Raw genomic sequence first — 6,648 nt, forward strand, 5'->3', positions numbered from 1 at the left:
GCTGCTGCTGTGCTGGGTTAGCAGGTTACCTTGTAGAGTAAACACCCTGAAAAGGGCGGTTTGGTTTGCTGGTGTTTACTTTGTTCTTTTTAACTGGAAATAGGTTTAAGCTGTGTGACCCTGGGCTAGTCATTTACCCTCTCTGAGCCTGTTGCAGAAGATTCCCTCTGCACTGTGTGACCTTGGGTCTCAGCACCCCCTCTGAACCTCTTGTAGTAGCCTCATCTGTAAAGTGGGGGATGATCGATGTGGCTCACCTTCAAAGGACCTCCTGCAAATCTCTGGAAAGGGAGCTGCTCTCAAGAGAACCACCATGGAGCCAATCTCCTAAATGCCAGGCACCTGGCCAGGGTAGTTCCAAACACATCACCTCATTAAGTTATGGAAACAACCCTAAGAGGCAACTTGTTTCTTTTCTTTCTTTCTTTCTTTTTTTTTTTTTTTTTTTAAGATTTTTTATTTCTTCATGTAACAGAGAGAGAGATCACAAGTAGGCAGAGAGGCAGGCAGGGGTGGGGGGGGGGAGCAGACTCCCCACTATGCAGAGAGCCCGATGTGGGGCTCCATCCCAGGAGATCATGACCTGAGCCAAAGCCAGAGGATTAACCCGCTGAGCCACCCAGGCCTCCCAAGGCAACTTGTTTCAACTCCCCTTCGCAGGTGAGAGATTTGGCGCCCCAGGATGTTAAGTTCACCCAAGTTAGCACGCTTACAGAGGATTGGAGCTGGACCCCAGGACCTTCTGACTCCCAAACCAGTACCGTTAAGCTGGGGATTGAAGGAGAAGCTCTAATGTGGGCCAACCTTTGTTGAGGCTAGCAACCAGAATTTGCATCTGCATTTCTTTAATTAGAACATGTTGTATTTCCAATTATAAAATTAATTCTGGTCTAATGTAGGTATTTCAGAAAATACTAAAATATAGGAAGGAAAGCAAATCAACCCTATTCCTACCACCCAGAGGTAATAATGAAGATCTTGATGTAGTTCCCCCACTCTTTTTTCTATACCCACATGTAAAGGCAGTTCGCATAAGGCGAATAATCCCAAGCACACCATTCTGTATCAGGAGATAGGAAGGGTCTGGCAGATGCAATTCATGAACCCCTTGCTGAGACTGGACCCCCCAGGTGCCCCCAGCTTCAACAAACCCAGATGACAGTTACCCTACCACTAGTCCAATAGAAACCTTACCAGGTTGGGGATTTGTGCATTTCACCCAGTTACCATTGGACAAACCCTGCTCTGATGCTTTCCCTTCTCCCACTGTTCCTGTGTCTTTTAGAAGACCAAATCATTCCTTTGCCTGGAGTATAGAGACTACAGATGTCACACACACCTTCCAGGCTGCCCAACCCCATCAGGAACAAAGCATTCCCAGAGTGAAGTCCCCAGGAGGACAGAGGCAGTGCTACGGCTTAAAGGTGCAAGCAATCTGGGTTCAAATCTGTGCTCTGTCTCAAGCAGCTGTCACCTCTCTGAGTCTGTTTCACATCTATAACATGGGGCAGAAAGAACACCAACCCTCTGGAGTCGTGAGGCTTACACAAGACGAAGACCAGTAAATACTCAACTCATAGCAGCTATTGCTTTTCATTAGGGAGGAGAAGTGATCTGAATAACACTAATACTGATTGTCAACAACTGTTGAGTCCTTGCAAAGTGCAGGCACAATTCCCATTAATTCCTAACAACAACTTCAGGTGATCGGTATTAGGACTTAGTCCATTGAGAGATGGGGAAACTGAGGCCCAGAGAGATGAAATCCTCTGTCAGAGGGTACATAGTAAGCTCACAGTAGAGGTTGGGTTAGATCCCAGCTCTTCTGGCCCCTGCGGCCCAATCACCAGCACAATTCCAAATGGCAGACTTGGTACCTTTCCCATGTCCTCCTTGTCCCTCCCCAGCTCAGAACCCTCTTGCTCTGTCTGGGGGACAAACCTCCTCCTGGGAGTGATCTGAGTGATCTAGGGACTGACACCTGGCTATGGAGCCCCCTGCAAGGTGCTGGGGATCTGAGAACAGAGCTATTAATCTCCAGCAGCCAACGCCAATCCCCAACGCCCCCTCAGGCATAGGCACTGGGCTCATGGAGAAATGGAAAAAGCCCCAGGCTGGGACTCAAGCAGGTGAAGTTCAAATGTTAGGCAAGTGTCCTGGATTGATCACTCCCCATTTTCATCAGCCACAAAAGGACGAATAATGTTTTCCCTGCCTACTTCCTAGGGTTGTTGGGAAAATTATGGATTGGAAAACACCTTGAGGGTAGAACCATGTATAAATACACAGCTGTGATGTTAGAGTCATCACAGGCATCACCATACAAGCAGTACAACAGAGCATCGTGACATTCTGTAGCCGTGGAAACTGCGGGCTCTGGAGACAGGATTGTTTTCCCCCATATAATGTCCACCATGTGGAGGGAGGGGGCTGATTCTGCTTTTTCTTCCCTTGCCTAATTCTTGGGGTTGCCAGGGCACCATCCAAACACTGTGTAACCCCCTTGCTGGTCTCTGAAACCAAGAGATTGAGATTCGCTATAGAGAGTAAGGAGTAGGGGCTCCTGGGTGGCTCAGTGGGTTAAGCCTCTGCCTTCAGCTCAGGTCATGATCTCAAGGTCCTGGGATTGGGCTCACTGTTGGCCAGGGAGCCTGCTTCCCCCTCTCTCTGCCTGCCTCTCTGCCTACTTGTGATCTGTCTGTCAAATAGATAAATTTTTTTAAAGATTTTATTTATTTATTTGTCAGAGAGAGAGAGAGAGCACACAAGCAGGAAGAGGCAGAGAGAGAAGCAGGCTCCCTGCCGAGCAAGGAGCCCGATGTAGGACTCGATCCCAGGACACATAGGTGTCCTGAAATAAATACATAAAATCTTTAAAAAAAAAAAAAAAGTAAGGAGTAAAGTTTTAGGATTTTTGTCTAAACCGCACACACAGTCAGTTCGGGCAGAATGAGACAGTCCCATTTCCTCTAGGCCTGATCATTGGACAAACTCTAATTTTTGCTAAGGTCCTGCTCTGAGCAGGTCCTTGGCCTGGCCCTCTTTTGGGTATCAGGTTTCTGAGCCTCTTCCTCTCTCTGCTCTCGCTATTTCAGCACAGAATCTTACTGTTTCTTGGCCCAAGTCTGCTGCAGGACTCACGGAGGAGAGTGAAGAAACAAAGCCATCTTTGAAATCAATTATAAAGACCAAAACAATGATGTAAGAGAGCTTCTGTGAGTAAGATGATGTAACACCTCCAAGCTATGTTCATAGAACAAGTCACTAACCAGTACATCCCTGTCTTTGAACCACAGCGTCTAAAAATAGTATTTGCTGTAATTTCCTGAGTAGCTGGTATAAATGGAAAGAGTGTTAGAGTAGTGAGTGAGCTGTGTTGGGTGGTAACTAACTCCCCTTTGATGGTAGTTTTCTTTTTCTTTTTTAGGATGTCGTTTATTTTTTTTATTTGACACAGAGAGAACACAAGCAGGAGGAGCATCAGAGTGAGAGGAAGAAGCAGGCTCCCCGAGAAGCCGGAAGCCCAACACTGGGGCTTAGTGTGGGGAGTCTCGGCTCATGACCTGAGCCAAAGGAGTCTGCCAGGAATCTCTCTCTGCTCCCCAGCCCCTCCATTCAGAATCCTCCTATGATTTCCGCCACGTCCCCCCTCCCCCGCCCCAGCCCCACTCTTCTGATGGGGGCTGGTCTGCCATGCAGAATCCCAGAGTCCAAGGGCTGTGTCTTTCAACCATTCCTCTGTCCCTGGCACTCACTGAACACAGTGCTCTGCACACAGTAGGCTGTGTTAGTCTGCTTGGGCTTCTGTAACAAAAACACTGAAGACTGGGTGGCCTATAAGCAACGGAAATTTATTTCCCACAGTATCGGGGGCCGGGAAGTGCAAGACCAAGGTGCCAACAGATTCGGTGTCTGGTGAGAGCGCACCTCCTGGTTTGCAGACAGCCATTTTCTTTCTGTGTCCTCTTAGGGTGGACGGGACTGAGGGATTTCTCTTCAGGTCTCATTTGTAAGGGCAAGGATCCTATTCATAGGGCTTCCACCCAGGTAACCTATTCACCTTACAAAGGCCTCACCTCCTCCTACTATCACCTTAGGGGTGAGGTTTTAATGTACGAATTTTGGAGGGACACATTCGGTCTAGAGCACAGGTGCTCTGAAAGAAATGAATGAATTAATAAAACCGTCCAGTATTGCCACAGATATATACAGATGAAAAGAATATCTGGTGTGATCCAGAGAGTTCACTCATTAAAAATTCAGTAAAAGAGGCAAAGGTATGTAAAAGTAGAAGAATGTGTACTGCAGTACCTTTTAATGGCAGAACGCCAGAAAGAATCCAAATGCCCAACAAGCGAGAGAACAGAGGGACCAATTCCAATATATTCTTAAAGGGAAGGTACCACACGGCCGTGAAAAGTAATGAACTAGAACTCTATGCATCAGCTTGGATAAATCTCAGAAATTAGAGCATTGAGTAAAAAAACCAAAAAGCTGGCTGCAAGATAATAAATAAGCTAATTGCAAAAGGACACATACATAATACTAGTTCATAAAATTCAGAACTATGGAAGACAATTCAGTATATTTTTATGAGCACCTACATGTACAGTAAAAGCAGAGAAACTCTGAATACCAAGTTCAGGAGAGAGTTTATGGCTGTGGGGGGAGAAAGAGGGCAGCAAAGATCCCAGAGCACTTTCATTGTGTCTTTAATGTTCTACTTCTGATGCCGTTTGGTGGATACATAGTTTTATTGTTTTTTGGATTTTCTATTGTATGCCTGAAATATTTTATTTTATTTTTTATTTTTATTATTTTTTTAAGATTTTATTTATTTATTTGATGGAGAGATCACAAGTAGGTGAGGAGGCAGGCAGGGGGTGGGGGGAAGGAGCAGGCTCCCTGCCAAGCAGCCCCGAATGGGCTTGATCCCAGGACCCTGAGATCATGACCTGAGCTGAAGGCAGAGGCTTAACCCACTGAGTCACCTAGGTGCCCCCCTGTATGCCTGAAATATTTTATTAAAGAAAAAAAACCCAAGCTAGCTGTTGAGAGTGAAGGCCTAATTCCTATCTCCATTCAGATATTCGCTATGTGTCTCGAACAAGCGATTTAATTTCTGAGCTTCGGTTTCCTCAACATTACAATAGGGATAATAAATCTTGGAAGAATTAAGTGACATCATGGGTGTAAATTGCTTAAAGCAATGGAAGTATTCAACAAATGATAACTATTCATATCATAATTAATTATCAATAGCAGTTAGTTTCAAATTATTTGAAAACTGGAGACATCCAAGAAGATCAGCCATTTTAAAAAAGATTTTATTGTTAAGTAATCTCTACACCCAACATGGGGCTTGAACTTAAAACCCTGAGATCAAGAGTCACATGCTGCACCGACTGAGCCAGCCAGGCACACCCAAGATCAACCACTTCTAACCTGTCTTCAGAGATGACACCCCAAGACTTGAGAGGTTGGGAAGCTGTCTGAGGTCATGGGGGGCATGGGAGGCAGCACTGAGGATGGGAGGTGTGCAGAGGACCCCCGTCTGGGTAAGGTGCTGAGCAGGTCTCTGTTCCAAAGTGCTTCCCTCAAAACCTCACTTCCTTCTAGGGAACCAACAATGGTCACATGGGGACCTACTAAAACAGGGACACAGGTCCTAGAGGTACCCGGACAGGTTCTAATGTGGCTTCCTAATCCCAAGGCCTATTTATGTCACCATGAAAGAGATGGAGAAGAATAATGTCACAAGGGCATCCCTTTCTATTTTATATAACTATATTTTTAAATATTTTAATTATTTATTTGTCACAGAGATATCACAAGTAGGCAGAGAGGCAGGCAGAAAGAAAGGGGGAAGCAGGCTCCCCACTGAGCAGAGAGCCTGATTCGGGGCTCCACCCCAGGACCCTGAGATCATGACCCAAGCCAAAGGCAGAGGCCCAACCCACTGAACCACCCAGTTGCCCCCTATTTTATATATTTTTAGTAAAAAATCTGATGCCTAACACACAGAGGCATATATCTTCACAAAAATACACAAATTCAAATGCACTGTTTGTTAATAGCCCCAAACTGGAGACAACACAAATGTCCATCCGTGGAAGAATGGACAGCGTTGCACTCTTTCTGCAGGATAATACTCTCCGGCAGAGAATGAACACACTACTGCTATCGGGACCACACAGACGAATGTCCCAAACAGTGTGGATGAAACAAACCAGACCCAAAGCTTTTACTTGCTGATATTTACATGAAGTTCAGCACTGGCAAAACTAACCAGGAGGCTAGATGTCAGAGTAGTGGTTGTGCTTCAGTGAGAGGTTGGAAGTGGGCTGGGGGGGCCATCCGGGAATGGATAGTGTTGCGTTGGTTGGTCTGGGTCTTGGTTCCCAGGGTGTGTTCTTCGTGAGAATGCATAAGCTATACTCTTATTGCTTGTACACTTATGGCCATATATTACACTTCAATTAAAATATTGTTTAATATAAAAAAAACTTGCCAATTGCAGTATTTTAACCACTATTAGTTACTGATTGTTTATGCGACATCACGGATGGAGTCATATGATATAGAGGGCAATTGTGGGCCTCTCAGTTAGCAACTTCTCCGAAGCCTTGACCTTGAACGGTACCAGCT

At 45.6% G+C, this 6,648-nt stretch overlaps 1 long non-coding RNA gene across 2 annotated transcripts; it reads left to right on the top strand.

Annotated features, from left to right (window-relative positions):
• The first annotated feature begins 483 nt into the window (after positions 1-483).
• Positions 484-5,101, top strand: LOC131811325 (uncharacterized). Of its 2 annotated transcripts, XR_009345879.1 has the most exons (4): positions 484-660; positions 1,286-1,424; positions 3,096-3,201; positions 3,428-5,101. It is a non-coding gene; the product is annotated as an uncharacterized LOC131811325 (long non-coding RNA). The 2 variants fall into 2 exon arrangements; XR_009345878.1 differs by having other exon boundaries at positions 484-1,424.
• The last annotated feature ends 1,547 nt before the right edge of the window (positions 5,102-6,648 follow it).

This window comes from Mustela lutreola, chromosome 11 (genome assembly GCF_030435805.1).
Source record: "Mustela lutreola isolate mMusLut2 chromosome 11, mMusLut2.pri, whole genome shotgun sequence".
NCBI lineage: Eukaryota > Metazoa > Chordata > Mammalia > Carnivora > Mustelidae > Mustela > Mustela lutreola.